This window comes from Amblyomma maculatum, chromosome 10 (genome assembly GCF_055883805.1).
Source record: "Amblyomma maculatum isolate TAMU_Amacu chromosome 10, ASM5588380v1, whole genome shotgun sequence".
Lineage (NCBI taxonomy): Eukaryota > Metazoa > Arthropoda > Arachnida > Ixodida > Ixodidae > Amblyomma > Amblyomma maculatum.
In genome coordinates this window covers 117,559,034-117,576,488 of record NC_139353.1, presented here as the reverse complement: position 1 = coordinate 117,576,488, position 17,455 = coordinate 117,559,034, and the positions used below count along the sequence as shown (strand labels likewise).

The window sequence follows — 17,455 nt, the reverse complement described above, 5'->3', positions numbered from 1 at the left end:
AACAGATATGGTGTCGCCTGGCGCGCTACGCCATTTCCTCTGACTCCCGGCCTTCGCAGCAGCTCCGAGGGCAGGAGGTCAGGAAGGTAAGAATGAGCGCGCTCCGCCAAAGAGAGAGGGAAGGTGTTCACTGCGTCGTGCGGACGAGGGAATGTCGGATCTCCACAATACTGAGTTATAGTAGGAAAAGCGCACAGTCTCGGTAAAGCAGGAAACTTTTTTTTTTATTTGATATATGCTTTTTAAGCCTAATGCATTGAAGCTGATATATTGTATGCCGCGCAAGATTAGGGGTTCTTCTTTAATTGTGTGACAATGAATATTTCTGTGTTATGTTGGCGCACACTGCACAATGCACATTACATCTGCACAATGCACATTACATCAACCTGGCATATAATTCAGGTTCTAGCAGCGTCACGGAGATCAATTAACGTTTCTTGAGCTGCTGGTACAATAGGAACATTCATTAAAGATATAATAAAAAGCGAAGAATGGGAGTCGTGTCTCCTTGCAATGAGTGCACTTTTAAAACTTCTGCTTTGAAGATTACAATGACACTCGAACCATTATTCTAGGTGTTTTCGACTGCCAGTCTGACAGTGTTTGCTCTGAAGCATGCAAACACAAAGGGGTTGAAGCCGCATTTTGTGAAGAGGGTAAATGCTTCTGCGACGCAAATCTTCCAGCTGGTAAATATACATGCATGAGCACTGTCTACTTTATATTAAGGCATGCATTTTAATGTAAAATATGCAGAAATTAGATACTCCAAACAATTGTTGTCGGAAACCGCGAAAAAATAAAGCAGATGAATATATGCTGCAAGATACTTAGGATGGGGAGAGTATACGTACCCTGTACACCCTGTACATCAGAGCATATGTCTGCGGCATGATAGTAAATGGCCTAGAACAATAGCAAGAAATTTCAGATATTTGGTGAGAAAGTTAAAGGCAAATAAGGGTACATTGTGTAATTTACATATCATCGAAGGCCCTTGACTTGATGTTGAGTTCGCATTTTTAAGATATACTACAAAAAGCGTAGCCTAACTACGAACTCACCATAGTTTGGTTAACTTAAGGCACAGGAGGAGACAAATTACGGTTGCTAAATACATTGAAGCTGATATATTGTATGCCGTATGGTTATGTATTGTATATTATGGATATATTGTATGGTTATGTCGTAGCTTGAAATCGACCAAACAATTTTGCATCGCCAGATTCTGTTCAGCGAAGATCCCATACCGAATATCATTTGAAATTACCCGAGTACGCAGTTAACAGAAAAACGCATTTAGGAAACATTTTACTGTGAAAAAATATGTAAATGAATTCTGCAGACAAACTTGCGAGTTGAGGTCAAGACCAATGAAAGCGGCGAGGACACAACCTAAAACAGCAGTACAGAAACAAGCATAGTGATAATATAACCGCATAACTTGGCAGGTTATGAAAGAGTACAAAGCATATATATAGTAAACTGGACCGTGAATTTCATCAGTTATATGGAGGATATAAAGAAGTTCAGATGTCCATATATATGTTGGTACGGTGCACTCATAATGAATAAAAAACCAGCTTGATATAGCAACATATAATAAAGTGCGGTTCACATATGTTATACATTCAGTAAGTTTCTGTCACACCTGTGCACTGTTTAGGGCTAAATGGGAGTGCAGTCAGCAGATTTTGCCGCGCATCCGTTATTTCGAAAACGAAGCGCTGCTCTCATGAAAACACACCAGCGGATAAATATAAGTATTCAGTAATCTTATCATGGTCACATAGTTCGTGTTAGTGTCAGTAAAAATATGACCGCGTCTTGCTTAACATTAACGAACATCGTCCAAGTACTTATTGGATTACACTGGTATGAAGGCTGTAACCACGCGAAAGTAAAGCCCAGTGAATAAGAAAAGTTAGCTTTGCATTCTTTATTTTATAATAATTTTATATTTATAGAAGCAGATGTTGAATACATTCTCTACATGCCAAAACACATATGTATTTTTCACGTAATCTTTTTTTATCTCTCGAGGCGCCAGAAAGTATTCTCGAAGCGTATTTGCAGATCTCGCATTTTCGAGATTTAAAGAATACATTATAAACATCGAACAAGACCTGAAATCTACTTGAGATGAGTTAATTTTGATGTCTAGAAAAGCACCTTTATAATGCACTGCCAACATGCTAAAGAAGCACATGTACTTCTCACTTATTCGAAATATGCTGGAAGCCCACTCTCAGATATAGTATTTCTGTCACATTTTAAAAATAGATTTCGTATATTGACTAAAAAGCTTAGCAAAAGAATTTTTTTATTATATTTGTGGTGCATTCCTAAATGCAAAACTATATCTTAAATTCAATGTGAATATACCGGTGTGTATATTAGAAATGTTTTATATTTTACTAAGGATTGGCTCATTTCGTGCGCTGTGCCAATGAAAATGTCAAAAACACCAGCCATTGAAAAAAGTGAAATAGATAATTTTATACTTGCCTTCAGCCTTCAAACACTTCCCACATTTCCAAAACATGTATATTTGCCCACTTCCTAATGAAAATGCTTCAAACATTTCACACATCGTCTAAACGTAGCCTATGCCAATTTTCTCTATCTGACTCAGCCACAGCATTCATACTCTACAATTTGCGGAATATTCTCCTAAATGTTTTCAGTGAGAGTGTACCACGAGTTATCCCCTAAACACTCACTTTCTAATGTGGTCTTCTGCGGCAGTTGACAGGGTGCTTAGCATGTATCTTGGCACCTTAGTTCTCCGGAAGAAATATGTGGGCAAACAAGACTTTCTTTAGCGCGGAATAAAACCCGAACATTTTGTGCAAATCTGCCGCATTGTTGCATGGTGAGCAACCTTTATATACAATATCACCATACTGTGACTTGAAAGAAGCTCTAGCGACTCACCTTGCCTCAAAATATACGTAAAATACTCAAGCTATATCTCTCAAAGATATTCAAACTGACGGCGTGCCTTAGATGATTAAACAAACAGAGAGATAACGAGAGCCACACGAACTAGTATGACGTATTTTTGTACAAATCAATTATTCAGTCAATCTTAAGGGGTATTGATAATTTTTAATGATAGCAATATAAAAACGTTGAGTAAAAACAAATATTCAGTTTTATATTTGGCCTTTACCGAAACGTTGTAGGACCAGTGCTTGGCGAATATATGTTGTCACGCGCCTCGGTAGATGAATCGGTAGCTGAAAAGTTGAGCAAGAGCATAGGGACGCTTGTAGGCTACGTTGATGTACGGTTTCGATCGATCCCTCTGTAAATAAACCCCACGGTGTGTACTAACCACGTAAAAGGAGTGTTTAGTGGTGCTTGGTTATCGAACACGGAGCGTTCAGTCTGTCGATGGCTCGCAACAATATGTCACTTAAACACATGCAACCTTCACATGGGCAGCAAGCAACTTCAGGATGGGAGGGATATTGGTTCTGGCTTATGAGGTCAAAACGCCCCAAAGCGAATTAGGCTAGCCGTAGTGGAGGACTCCTAAAGTTTAAATGACCTGATTTCTTTAACATGCACTGACATACCACAGCGAACGGGTGCCTTGCTATTCGCCTCCATGGAAAAGCTTCCGCCGTTGCCAGGATTTGATCCCGCATTCTTGGGCACAATAGCCAGGCGCCTTAACCACTCAACCATCACGGCGGGACAAGAGAAAGGCGCTCTGAGGTGCCATTCGACCCCGCTCACAATGTATCTACCTATTGTTTTCATTGTTGCTCCTGTAGATTTCGTTGACTACAAGTATCGGTGAACCGTAAATTGAAAAATTCAGAACAAAAAATGCAGGAGCTTCATGCATGTGGCACAAAAATAAAACACCCTAAAGGCAACGGTCTGAAATTATTAGAAACAATTTTGCAGTTTGAGCGCTGACTCTACCAACTAACGAAAAATAGAATTGAAACTTGAAGTCTCCATCCAGAACTGGTCTGGTCGGAACTTCATAAGGGATCACCGGAGTCGTGTTTCTTTCACCTGGAATCACAGAGGGTGTCGCAGAGAGGCCAGAAGGAGATGATACAGAGAATGTAAGGAGTGGATATTCAAAAGTATGAGGAACAGTAGGAATGGAGGTGGCTTAAAGCCTATGCAGGGTCACGTGAATACGTGCTTGCTGGCGTCCTTTCTACTCGCTTTTATTATGTAGCCAGCGGGGAGAGAAGACACTGAGGTCACATAAGGAAGCTTTCTTCTTTTGCGGTTCACATTATCCGGGTTTGTTTTTATAGGCAGGGTTCACAACGGAGTATCTTTCGCTTAGTCTCTGTGCCAATGGACAATGTTTTTTCGATTTTTATTGCATGTTCCATATCTTGAGACTGCTCGGCTATTGAGTTGGGTTTTCACTACAAGAGTCGTAAATAGTTCGTTTTTTGCCTAATTCCTGAAACCATAGCGGCTTCTGAAGCTCGCTTATGAAACACACAGTTCTCGTTCAAAGGAGTGCTCTAGTGGGAAGACAAAGAACATCAATGAGCTGTTTCGTCTCTGTTATAAGAAATATAAGTATGCGACAGATCAAAGAATGAGCTCTCTGGTCATTCCGGCCACCATGTAAAATTTCCCTCATTTCGTTCAAGGCTTGCTTTCGATCATAAGAAAATCCTAAGTCCATCATTTTTTCTCTCACCTAAATTTTAAAGTACCGGATGCTGAGTCTGCACTAGATGTGGAGTCACGGAACTCACTGTCGTTTTTGAATGCTTTTTGGCGACAGGATACAAGCGTCTGATTTCTCTGCTTACCTCAAACGCACCCACACTTGAAAACGTTTGCACTTCAACTGAGACTAAACTGCAATCCATACATCAGTTGTTAAGACCTCCTGCGAGGTCGAGAGATCCTGCTGCAGAGAACTAGAAACAAAGAACGCATGATATTCTAGGAATAACGATGACCAGTTTTGACTAAGGTTTATCGGAAATATCATGCCACGAAAAACGCAATAGTACAGACATAGGAAGCAAACAAGAGCAATAGCAACACAGCAATTAGTCCAAACTGAAAAATACAGCAATGTTGCCCACTTACAGAGCGCCAGAAAACCATCGTCAATGTATTGAAAAATGAAAACTTCCGAGAAGAACGTTAACCATCAAACAAAATGGGTAGAGCGTTACGTGTGCTCAAAGACCGAACTCCAAAAAGAGCCCTTGCCAGTGTTTACAAACTCTTTTCACTGCTCCCGACGCGACGAACGTAGTGAAGCGATAAACCTAAATAATTATTTGGCCGTACATGTCTGGCGCACACAATATCTAAGGAGAAGACACCCCATATTACTCCCATATAATAGCATTCTGGACAATTAAGGCAGAGAACAAATTTCGAAGAAACATCGATCGTTGTGACCAACTTTACTAAAAGAAAAAAGGTCCTCATTCATGCGCAAGCATTGTGTGCCTATGTTTGCGGTTACGGGTCACCACTAGCTTGCCCGCATGATTACGATGGAACGAATAAGTTCATAAGAATACATGCATCTGATAGATCATCAAGAAAACTACGTATAGGAAATCGTGAGGTGCATGTTAACAGTTTAATCAATTCAAGCTAATTAAGTAATTTAGATGCCAAAACATGTCATAATGGGTAATGTCGATATCCAAAGAGGGTCGCGTGTCACCCGATTTTCGATGACGTAGACCTAACTGCGGGTGGCGGGAAATTTAAAATTTTTTAACGTGATCGAGTTCAAAAGGATGTGATTTGCGTTCAAAAGTAGATGGGAACGATTAGAAAGTGTTTAAAGGCAAATAATCAACCAACTGAAGTCTGTTAAATTTCTAGAGTGCTGCATAAACTGCAGTGCGGAATTGAAAAAGCTTGAGCTTTGCTACTGCACACGGTACATCACGGTCCCTTTTCGAACGCAACCAACCTTCAATGAACGCATCAAAGTTCATCGGCGTTCTATTATTGATTTGCAGAAAGGAAAGGCGCAGTGTCAGTCCCTCGCGAAATCCCACTGTCACATCTCGCGGAGGAAAGAGCAAAGCTCAGGTTTACGCAATTCTGCAGTTACCTAGGGAACTCTTTAATTGTGGCTGTAAAGAGAGGGCCGCCACAAAGTCATGCGAACATACAGCAACCTCCCTTTTGTGCATCTAAAGCACCTTCGCTCGTCGCTGGCAACCTCACAGCGAAAAGAAAAGTCGCTATCGGACGTCCCTGCACTTGAAAACGCCATGACTCAGCATAGGGTTTAAGCCGGGACACTTCCCACTGCTTTCACAGTCTTCTAAAAAACAACTCCTTCTTCCTCTGCATTATCGCCTTCTTCCTCTCTCGTTATACTTACAGGAGGAAGCATAAATTAAGCCTCATTCCAGCGGTGAAGAAATATTTGAGGCGACTCCGAAACGTAGGCCGCTTATAAAGCAAGAGTTTGTTAGAACGTCTTGTGGTTATCAATTGCAGCCTTTTATTTTTTCCTTTCATAATATATTTCACCACGGGTACAGTCAAAACAATTCTAGGACGCTCTTAACATTCTGTTGAACATAAGGTGAAATACGTTTTTCCTTTTTATTTTATGGATATTTTAATTCATGTTATTTTACATTAGTTATTTTGTCATTGATATTATGTTTTATTATTGTACATTAGTGCATTTTAACCAGTATGACCATTAGATTAATCAGCGGCTTGTTATGTGGGTACTGGATTGTATTCTGAACATTTAGATCGGGCTTTCTGAATCGGCCATTATTATTTGGTTACTGAATTCATTTTAGATCTTTTAGCAAAGGTAAGTAATGTTTGCTTCTTATGCATCTACTGGATTGGATTCTGGACTTATACACGACCTTTCGGAATTGGCTTATGACTTCGACTATTGATTGCCGAATGCTTATATACTTTAGCAAATTTAGCAAACTTTGGCTGGTTATCATCTACTACTTGATTAACTACAGTTCTGTCTTGTTTGACATGTTCCCACGGACACCATCGTGAGCCAAGGAAGGCTTTTGATGTAATAAAATTAAGTTTTAAATAATTAAAGTGCTCTTAATACATTTCCAACAAACAGCCGTAAGTATAGGTCTGCCTGAACACAGAGAGGGAAGTATTTACTTTGGTTACACTAGGACGAAATGAAATCTTGTCCTAAAAAGCATGATTTGCTATATTTAAAAACTAGGTCATAGTCTTTCGAAAAGTATTACATATTTCACTGTTAATCGACCCATAAACAATGTTCATTATCGACATGGAAGTGCATAAAACGCATAAATCTGGACAGTTTAATTTCACGTACCCTGGAGGTTTGGCAAGCTGGGAAGCTAAAGAGCCGTTTAGTAGGCAGGGTCAATTTAGGCAGCGGAAAGAAGAGTTTCTTGATATGGATGCCAGGTATTCTAACATGGAATAGAATTTACTGTGAATGCTTTCGAAATGTTGCTATTTTATTATCGGCTGGGGGCTAAACATGCTGCAAAGTAGCGTCTGCTACCTCTAACACTGAGAGAGCGCTTTATAGAGGAGTAAACGCTTACACCTGGTCTAGAGAGAGGGAAATAAAAAAAAAATCTAGCACCAATTTTAGTAAGCAGACAATGTGCTTCCTTAATCCCCAGGGGATGATGTCCAATCTAGTGTTGTTATGTGCACGCGGCGCAACTCTGCTGATCCTCATTTGCCTCATGCTACGCTATGATTAAAATTGCACCGCGGTTTAGCGGCACGGAGGACGAATTCGGGCATGGAAATTTGATCTGCAATGAAGTCTGAGTTCGGAAGGGATCTTTGGCGCGGTACAACCAATCGTGTTTGTGTTGCTTTTGCACAGAGTCGTCGCAACCATTCCGTTGATCTTTACAAATAGCTTCGTCGTTTATCAGGTAGATAACAGTGAAAGTACGGCCCTGCAGCAACAGGAATTACTCAAGTAAGCCGGGAATGGTATCAAATTAAAGAACATATAATGGCTGAATATTTGAGTAGGTGGGACATCGCAATGGGAGCTCACTTGCACAACGATAAACACAATGACCACTTTAAGCAGGCAGGCAGCTGATATCAATCAACCTTTGCATATCGATATATTAATATGGTGAGCTCTGGTCTGCAAATTTTAGGCTAAAACCTTATGCAATAATTATTCCTTTCACATATGTCTCGCCTACACCCTAATATCGCAATGTCTGCAATGAGCACACAGGTTTTGACCGAGTCTATGCTTGTTCGTAGTCAATGAATGCTATGTACAGGGGCTGATTATATTCCGAGCACGTTTCTATCACCTAGTTTATAGCGCGGATATGATCCAAGGTAGACTAGTTTTCCGAAATCCTGCTTAACTGTTTGGTTGAATAAAGTCTTAGGTTGTCCTGATTCTATAGGCGATTACCTTAGTAAATACCACCTACGTAACTACAGTAAGCTTATTTTCTAATTTTCAGCTCCTTAGCGTCCCAAATCTCATGAACTAATATAATATCAGCGTTCGTCCATAATTTAGGTATTTTTGATGTCATCAGGCATTGCGTATACCGGGCGGCCAGTTTTTCTAGCACGATATGCCCTCGTTCTTTTAAAAAATATGCAGTTACCTTATCCTCCCTAGCTGCTTTCTCCCCTTTCATAGTTTCTGGGGCTCTCCAAACCTGCACTGCTGGTGGAACGTCTGATTGCTGTTCATTAAAGCCAATTTCATTCTTCTCCTGATTACTATGACTACTATAGAGTTCCGCATAGAACTCCTCTGTTACCTTAATTATCTTGTTTATGTTAGTAATGAAATTGCCCGCCTTGCTCCTCAGTGCATACATCTGATTTTCGCCTATGCCTAATTCCCTCTTTACCGCTTTCAGGCTACGACCGTTTTTCAGATAATGCCCAATATTTCCCACCTTTTGCTCCTTATGTCGGTCACTTTGCGCTTATTAATTAGTTTTGATATCTCTGGAGTTCTACCCGGTCCGTTGGAATGAAGGCTTTGACACTTCGGCGTTACTTAATAAAATATTTCTTCTCCACAGACAGTTTGCCGGTATTCTTTGTAACAATTCTACCACCTATTTCTACCGCGCACTTTGTAATGATATCTCTCAAATTATTGCTCATTGCTTCTAGGCTAAGATCGGCTTCATCGGTTAGCACTGAGTATCTGTTCTGCAGCGAGAGCCTGAATTCTATTTTCCCCTTACCTCTAATTCGTTCATTATCTTCTTCCCTACTAACCTGTAACGATCCACCTTCAAATGCAGTATAATTCGAGACTTTATCATGTGGTCACTTCATTGTACCTTTACGATTACATCTACATCCTAAATAATGCCGGGCTTAGTACACAGTATAAAATCAATTTAATTTTCAGTATCCCCGTTATGGCTTTTCCATGTCCAATTCCGGTTCTTCCGTTTGCTGAAGAAGGTGTTCATAAATTGTAAGTTATTGGGTTCAACAAACTGAACTAGTAACTCCACCTGGTCATTTCTTAATCCCGTGGCGTAGTTGCCCACTGAATGGTTTGCAGCTTCCTTTCTATCTACTTTGGCATTGAAATCGTCCATCAATACAGTATACTGTGTTTTTACTTTCGCCATTGCCGATTCTACACCTTATAGAAGCTTTCTTCGCCCTGGTCTTCGTGACTACCTGTAGGTGCGCATGCTTGTACAATCTTCAAACTATACCGCTTATTTAAATAATTAGGATGACGGCTACTCTCTCAATACTGCTATAAAAGTCATCAAAATTACCAGGTGTATTCTAATAGATAAGAAGACCTACTCCTAGTTCTAGTCTCTCTGGTAAACCTCCATAGCACAGTTAACCCCCTTTCAATACATTACATGCTTTATTAGGCCTCCTCACTTCACTAACCCCTATGAATTCCTATTGCATACTCTCTAGTTTCTTAAAAGCACTGCTAAACTAGCCTCACTAGTGGTCGTTATAGCATTAAGTGTTGGCAAGGTCACGTTTTCCACGTTATAGTTGTTATAGGCGTTATATTTGTTAATGGTGATTTCAACAACTTGCTCATCATCGGCAAAAAATATGCGATGTTACGCATTTGAGTTTCGAGGCCAAGAAGCGGAATTATACAAATGTTACCAGGCTGTGAAGCTATTAATGTGCCCGGCAATTCGTAGTTAACTCATATAAAAGGTTTTCGCAATAGACGACATTTTCGAGGAAAATGCGGTGAACGAAGAAGTGGGATGCGAGCGATTATTTTTGCGCAGAGTTACCGCTCCGTCAGCACGACTCTTCAAAGTCGTTAGGTTTGGTTATCAAAAAACGTTGTGGGATTGGCTTGCGCAGTCGCTCAGCAGGTGGATGCTTCTGCCTGCTGCCAGAGTTATACCATTCCTGAACCTTGAGTTTCAGATGACGAATTATTTCTCCTCGTAAATAATATGCGCGACTGGCCTAGAATGTCTCTAAAATATCCAACTAGGCTAAGAACGTCACAGAGGTCTCAGTAGTGTTTACGAAAGCAGTTTACATTTATTTCAAAGATCTATAATTTTACATTTCGTTTGAAGCTTTTATTGGCCACTCTTTCATTTGTATTGGCGATTTCTGTCTCTATTTAATGTGTTTTATAAAAACATTTAAAAACGCATGCTCAACTATGTGTAATCATCACAGTACAATAGGGCTACGCGCTCTAAGACAAGCTTTTCGGCTCACTGCTGCAAATTCAGGGGTCCTTGTGCCGTAAGAAACTAAATGCTAAGTTATCTTTTTAACTGAAAGGGGCCTAATTATATGTACTCGCGTATTTTTTATCGGTATACAGAAATCTGGGCAGCAGGGCTGATACAGTAGTTTCTTTCGTTGTAAAACTCGACTTAAAAGCAATTGCTACATAAAAAATTGCTTTCGTTGACTTTTGGAACGAATGTAAGCTGTAGGATACGTTTTTACTATTTTACTAGTCCAGTAAAAACAGTATCATAGAAACATCTGGAATATGCAGGAGTACACTCAAGTTGATTATTTTTGTTATCTAATTCACTGTACCCTTAATCGGACAGCGTGGTCAAAACGATGCTTTGCGCTTTCAACCTGTTGGTAGACTGTGTAAACTTATAATTTGTGTTTCATTCCTCAAGTAAAGTTACACGGCTAAAGAACTTATGAAAGAAAATAATGACCATGCGGCGTTTAGTAAAATTGGTGCAATTATTGAAATGCTCATGCCTGTTAAGACAGTGTTATTTCAGGTCTATATGTGTAGTCGGGTCGGCATGACTGTACTTTTTTTTTTAGACATTAATTGCCGACACCACAACACGAGGTTAAGCAGTGCAGACTTCTATTGTGATACTCGTGCGACAAACTCTCGTTTTGCAGGAAACTGGGACTACGGCTCCGAGTACGAAGACGATGTAGATCGAGACGGTACGTGAAGGCACACTTTCAGCCATCTATTGTGAAAGCAGAAAAAAGCTATATAGTCTGTTAACAATCCTGTTAGGGTATTGATACCCCGCCCACTATAATCGAATCCTCTTATTTACTGTTTTTGTGCGGAGGGCAAGTATTATCCGTAGAAGTACTCCCAACAATATTGGCACATGAAAACTAGTTGAATCGTTGCATGGTCCGATGGCTGGTAATATCCTTAGCGTTTTTGCCTACGTTACACAGTAAATAATTGCACCAAAAAATTTAAAAAACCCATATTTTCTGGTTACATGCGTAATATTGATTATTTTTTACCCCATGCTCATAACACAATTTGCGGTATCTCATGTGAAAGAAATTTCTACAAAAGTCTTGTCAGCTCTTAGCACAAAATGAGACATAATGAGCAGTGTTCGAAAGAGAAACTCTAATTGTCATCTTTGATTAGCCTACATACGGCAGTGCATATTTTGCCGTGAAATTTAAAATTGATATTACTGAACTTATACACAGTGAAATGATATAGCGCGGATATGTTTTTCGTGCTTTTTTGATTTGTTCCATATCCTGTTGAATGCCGAATCCGACAAAGATTATAGAAAAAAATTCAACCAGCTCGGGCATTTATCGCGCATGTATAGCATAGATAAAGTGGATACTTTGTGATTCACCAGGAAGCCAGGCCGACTAGCTCTACCGATTAGCGCTCACAAATGTATTCCAGTTTGCATGCTGTTGATGGTTGAATGGCTTAATATGTCATTCTTTATCATTGTGTTCATTAATTATTCTTAAAGATGGGGAAACAAGGACGCGACTGCTGTCATTATTTATCAAGGCAAATATTTTGAGTGGTAGCTAAATATCTGTAACGCCCTGTAAGTGAATTATAATAAGCGGGCAAAAACATACCCTCAAAAGTATGCTTTCCAATTTGTTTTTGAGTTTTTGTTCAACAGGGGCACGCATTTCAGACATCGTCCTCATATATTGATTTCTTTTTCTTAGCCGGGTACTGAGGAATTTGCACTACTTTTTTTAACAAGAATATTGTGATGCAGCTATCGTTTTTAATTCTGTCATTACGTGTTCAGCGCGAATATTCATTGAACTGAGGACCGTAGGTGTGTTGGTGGTCTGGTTCAAATTGATTGATGCATGCTGAGAGTAGATCAGTAAATGAAGCGCTTTGGACGATGATGCTTTGCATTCACTGGCAGCTGTAATAGCTCTGAATATTGATGTCATTCCGGTGTTAATCTGCACACTTTATCTATTTGTTTCATATTTAGGGTTACCTATAATTCACCTATTGGTGTCCCAAGGTGACCCAATGTAATCCAAGGGCTTATAGGTGCCTGTGTGGAGCGTGGTCACCAGATCACTGTAGCATCAACACAAAAGCCCACATAATATCTGACGCTAGTTAATCAAGCTGAGGCTGTGCTCTTTCCAGCCATGCCGTGCGATCGAGGGATTACTGCAGCAAAAAATACTCCTTGTACCATCATTTGTTTTCCTCGCTGTAAAATTTGTTTTATGAATACAGAGTGAGAAAAGCAAAACATTTCTCCGCCAGTTAGAGGACAATATCTAGAAAAAAAGAGAGCTTTTGATAAAACTAACCATAGCTTCCTGCACAGCGAAAAGTCACGAATAGTTGAGCAACTGTGCCACTAAATTAATTTGTGCAGTAAAAGCCCAAGCACAAAACAATATCAAAACTCGATAGACACTGAACCGCGGCTTGATAGAAAAGAATGAGCAAGCGCCAAAGATGACATGACAGTCACAATGACTTCTCGGCTGAGGTTCATGTCCTGTGTCTGTTATACGGAATTCTGTGGCTTCAAAAATAAAATATTTGAGACATATGGAAGTATTACACTTTGAAGAGCTAGGGAATGACAGGCAAGCAGCCCCTTCGTGGAGGGCTGCGAATGGCATCCATAGCTTACACGACATGCCAACAGATAGCTGTCCGCGACAATAGTACAATCAAAGAGCAGATGATTCATACTTGTGGAAGGGAGTTCCAGGCGATACGACTGGCATCAGGTTTTCCAGGCTGCTGGCAAGCACTAAAGATAGCACTGGCCTGGAGGTTTGAGGCCCAGAGCAGTCCATCAGCAGGTCCCGGCAAAGTGTCAGATAATCGTTATCAAGGAAAATGTTGAATCTTGCAATTTCTAAGAATTGCTTAGGAAACAGGGCAAAAAGCGCATAAAGTGTTAACCTAGCCAGTATCTCACAGTTGACCTGTACGTAAGAAGCGACAGTCGCTTTTGTAAACTCTGCGGTCTAGAGAAAAATTGGGTGGGAGCACGAATATACATATGCATCGACATAGCTGCCGTGTCCGAGCTTGTATTACCAAGCCAGGCGCGCCGGAGCCTGGTAAATCTCCTCGTACTAGTCGCTCCTCGATCGCCGCGCTTGACAAGCTCATCGGCAAACACGAAAACAGGTGTTAAGAGGACTAGTATAAATACACCCGATGTACATGGCATGAAAATACCCACAACTCTTGGCGCTGTGAACTATGATCTTTAGTCCACTGCAGACGCATTGGTGTTCCTACACCCGGGTTGCGAAACAAACTTCTTAGACTTCAGATTAGCTACCATCATTTTTGAGGTGTCCTGATCTGTTCTACAAAAGCTTTTCCTGAAAAGCATTCCATGCTTAGTTATACTCTGAATGACGCAATTTATTGTAATGCTTTAAAGCAATAGCGCCATTGGTATGAAAAATCCCCGAGTTGGCTTTTCGAGTGAACGGCGCGAAAAATATGCATGCATGCTCCTGGCTTGTGGTAGTTAGTAGGTCGCATGGGCTGCTAGCATTAGATGAGCGGCTGAATGGCGTCACAAAGTGACACATGTGGTCGCCTGTAAATACGCTACTATATTAAAAAGTTCCTGGGCGATAGAAGAGTAGATGAATATTAAACCCTGGTTTCTGGGGCCTAGAGATGCTCGATATTCCCAGGTAGCACAAAGTGGGCTATAAAGGGGTAGGTCTGATGTAGGCAATGCAGGACAGCCCCGGTGGGCCCAATGTGGGTGCTGCAAGAGGGGCCGACGTAGGCATGGAGGGGGCTGTCGACAAAGCCCCGATGGGCCCCACTAGGGACCGATACAGGCAGCCCTTGCGCGGCTGCCCACATTTTTCCCGCATCTCCAAAAGGTGACATCCCGCCAACTCCCCACGATGGTCCTACTTTGGACAGATTCGGGCGGCCGCTCTGGTTGAATATTTATGTTTTTATTTCGGTTAGCCCCTCAGGTAATGACATAGGACCGATGCGGGCTCTATAGCGCAAGCCGCACTTGGGCTCGCCCACATTATTCTCATAGGGGTCCGACGCAGGAAATTGATTGGAAGCCCTGGTCCACGTTTTCCCCGTAATTATTTATGCACATAGTTAAGTAATTATTTTATGCATTTCTGCCCTTTCTAAACAACCAAAATATTAAATTTTACAATAATTCTTGACATTATTCTAGCCAGAATGATTTCGTGTACATCTTTTTCAGGCTATGGAGATGTGTGTTCCGAACAGTAATTTTGTGCCGAGTGTTGCAGGCTATCCACAGCAGCCACATTAGGAGCAACAGTTATCAATCAGTACGTTTAGTATTTTTAGCGCAATTTGTATGAGCGTGAGAACTAAAGCTACTTAATACTTCTAAACGATTAAACATGGCAACTGTTATAACAAATCATCTATACTAGTAAAATAGGGCAGCATCTGATACAAATAAAGGTAGGAGAGAATCATTACACAATTGCACGCACGCCTTCTAACCCCATTGCGGCCGATGTGGGACCCACAGCGGTTTTGTGTGGGCAGCCCCAATTGGGCTGGGTGTTGTTTTTGAACCTAAAGCCCACTTACTCTTGCACGTGTATTCCAATTCCCCACAAGGGACCGATTTTGGTATCATGCAGGCCTGCCCGCCTTCCAGCCCCATTACGGCCCATGTGGGATATAAAGCAGTTTTACGCTGGCAGCACCAATAGGGTTGGGCGTTGTTGTTGAACCTATAGCCCCCCTGCCGTTGCACGTGCCTTCAAATTTCCCACAAGGGACCAATGTTGGTACCATTCGGGCACGCCCGCTTCCCAGCCCCATTACAACCTATGTGGGACCTAAAGCGGTTTAGGTAAGGCGCCTCATTTGGGCTTCACGAAGGCTTGCCCAAATTGAGTTCTTATTCATATTTCACCTGCCCTCAAGTACAAGGGGCCGATTGGGGCAGCATGTGGTCATATCCATTTTTTTGCCCCACTACGACCGATATAGGTCCCACAATGATTTTATGGGGGCGGCCTCATTTCGGATCTAAGAGGGTTTTCCCTTAATTATCCGACAAAGGACCCTCACGGTCTGGATGCAGGAATGTGCTCTTCATTAGCCCGAGCAACGCCGCTGTGGGACCCATGCAGAAGGAACAGGGGCAAGCCTAAAAGGGGCTTACCCACGTTTGCCCCATCGGGGACCGATGCAGGTTTTATGATGGTTTCCTCAACCCCACTTGCCTACATCGGACCTACTGGGGCCCCACATTCTGTGCTACCTGTGTTCGTATGCCGCGGAATCGCTTTCGTACGGGATTCTTAAGTGTGCCTATATATCAATGAGGGACAGTAACGCAATAATGCGGTGCCTTATAACTGTATAATAATGAGCGTCGGTATAAAATAGAGTAGTAGAGTTGGAAATATTGTGAATACCTCAGTAGCAATACCCATGTACGACAACGAGAATCCGTGACGAAAGCGGCTGATTGTATCCAGTAAGGCTGTCGCGTCTTCCATTGAAGGCAGAGCTTAAGCGTCTTCAAAAATGTTGAGAGACCTAAAGGCTTATATTAGAGTGTTCTTTGCCGTTTCATACTGTTTCTTTAACATTGCTTTAAATTTATTCCGAAACACCACAATGTAATATAAACGCATTTATTGCTATATAGAGGTCCTAGACTATGAATAATATAGGGGGACAATAACATACTATACAGCACTTAGACAAAGACTATGATATTATGCTTCCAAAACCAAAACACAAAACGAATAAGAAAAGTCATATGAAATTTCACATTACGCTCAAATACCAAGAATTAAAAATATGCGTATAAAGTTGGCCTTTAAAAGACGATAATTACTATGCCTGCTGATATCCGTCTTTAAACGTATTTAGTAGATATCGAAAATCAGACTGTTTGCATGCCAAATTTAGCGCAAGCTTTGTTAATTTGAAAGTTTGTATTAAGCGATAAGCGAGTACCGTTGCGGTTATATTTGTCATTCATTTGTATGAATTGAAGGAGATTGCAATTATTCACTACGCGATAGACAATTACTCTATGCTGAAACTATTCTAATCAAGTGCAGAAAATATTTGGAGGCTATAGTGTAGTGAGAAGTGGGACAGTTTTAGTTTTAGCGCGCCATCATTCTTACGGCTTTATCCTGAATGTGTTTATGTTCAACACATGGGAAATAAAAAGTAGCCATCAAGCTAGGTGATGTGCACAGTAGTTCGAATGACTATGAAGAAATGCATGTTAGAGTGCGTCCAATGGGCGCATTTTTCTTGGAAATGTTATTAAAGTCGTGATTTAATAGCTTGGTAATGGAGGTCTAAGATTTTCATGATATGAGATTGGCATCATCTTCATACAAACGCATTCATAAGCCCAGGTTAAACACTGCAAAAGATCATTGATGTATGTTAAATTAGAAGAGGCGAATTAATCAAACGCTGAGGTACTCCATTTTTGACAAGTATCAAAGTAAGAATGTCACTGAGACTAAATATTAGTTCAATACCAAATAAGTAAAATTATATACGTGCAACAAAGACGACGTAACAGGAAAGAAAGACAGAAAAGGGCGCTAGAGTGTTGTGGCCTCTTTGTTGCGTTTATATATGTTTACGAACATGAACCAACAAATGTTGACCAGATAAGTAATTGCGAATAACATCTAGTGAGTAAACTCCATTATCCAAGTTTAGAGC

General features: G+C 40.9%; 1 protein-coding gene across 1 annotated transcript in view; it reads left to right on the top strand.

Annotated features, from left to right (window-relative positions):
• LOC146177313 (uncharacterized) overlaps nt 1-17,455 on the top strand; it is a 218,312-nt gene that overhangs the window by 69,760 nt on the left and 131,097 nt on the right. The window contains exons 5-6 of the mRNA XM_084580427.1: nt 579-692; nt 11,377-11,424. The gene's annotated coding sequence lies outside the window, so the exon portion shown is untranslated. The remainder of the gene's footprint in view (nt 1-578; nt 693-11,376; nt 11,425-17,455) is intronic.